The following is a 752-nucleotide window of genomic DNA, read 5'->3' as shown; positions in this document are numbered from 1 at the left end:
GTACCACAGGAAGCTGGCTGAGTGGAAATTCTACAACTAGAAGGAAAGAGAAAAGCATACCGAGACTCAGAGGAGGTGCAGTACGGAAGTAAAATACTAAGGTGCGGAGGTGCATGCGGAGCGGGCTGGCGGCAGAGGGTGCAGTTGTCGTTTTCAATGAGGAGGGAGTCTCAGGCTCTGAGCTTCAGTTCTGGGCAAGTTTCTAGGGACCCAGAGTCATACGGGAGAAGCAGACTGTCTGGCATTGGTCGGAACTCGAGGGCAGCTTCCCCTTCAAGGGGCTTGCAGCGATTACCAGGACACTGAGAAGCAGAGCTCCTGAGGGCAAGACTGAGAGCAGCCATAACTGCTAGCTCTGCTCGTTTGATCCGGGGGGACCCGCCCCGCCCAAGCACTGCATGGAGGCTTTTGCTGGGTAGCCTCAAGCAAAGGCTAGATTAGCACCTCCCTAGAGAATCAGGAGCAAGTGCGCCCAGTGGTCATAATGAGACCATCCAGTTTTCACCTCCTCAGACCCTTAAAGGACACACTCAGGGGGCAGACTCAGTGAGCACCAAAGCCCCACTGAAGCAAGTCTTGCCCCGGAGGGGTGTATCCAGCACAGAAGTTCTCCCACTGCAGACACAGCTGATTCTCACAGCCAATTGGCCTGGAGGGCAATTCCTCACAGTGATAACTACAACAATCAAGGCTTAATTGCAACAAGACTGTGCACAAAGCCCACAAGGGGGTGCACCAAGAGTGTCTACCTC

This window comes from Myotis davidii, unplaced genomic scaffold, assembly GCF_000327345.1.
Source record: "Myotis davidii unplaced genomic scaffold, ASM32734v1 scaffold273, whole genome shotgun sequence".
NCBI classification, from domain to species: Eukaryota; Metazoa; Chordata; class Mammalia; order Chiroptera; family Vespertilionidae; genus Myotis; species Myotis davidii.
This window is presented reverse-complemented; position numbering follows the sequence as displayed.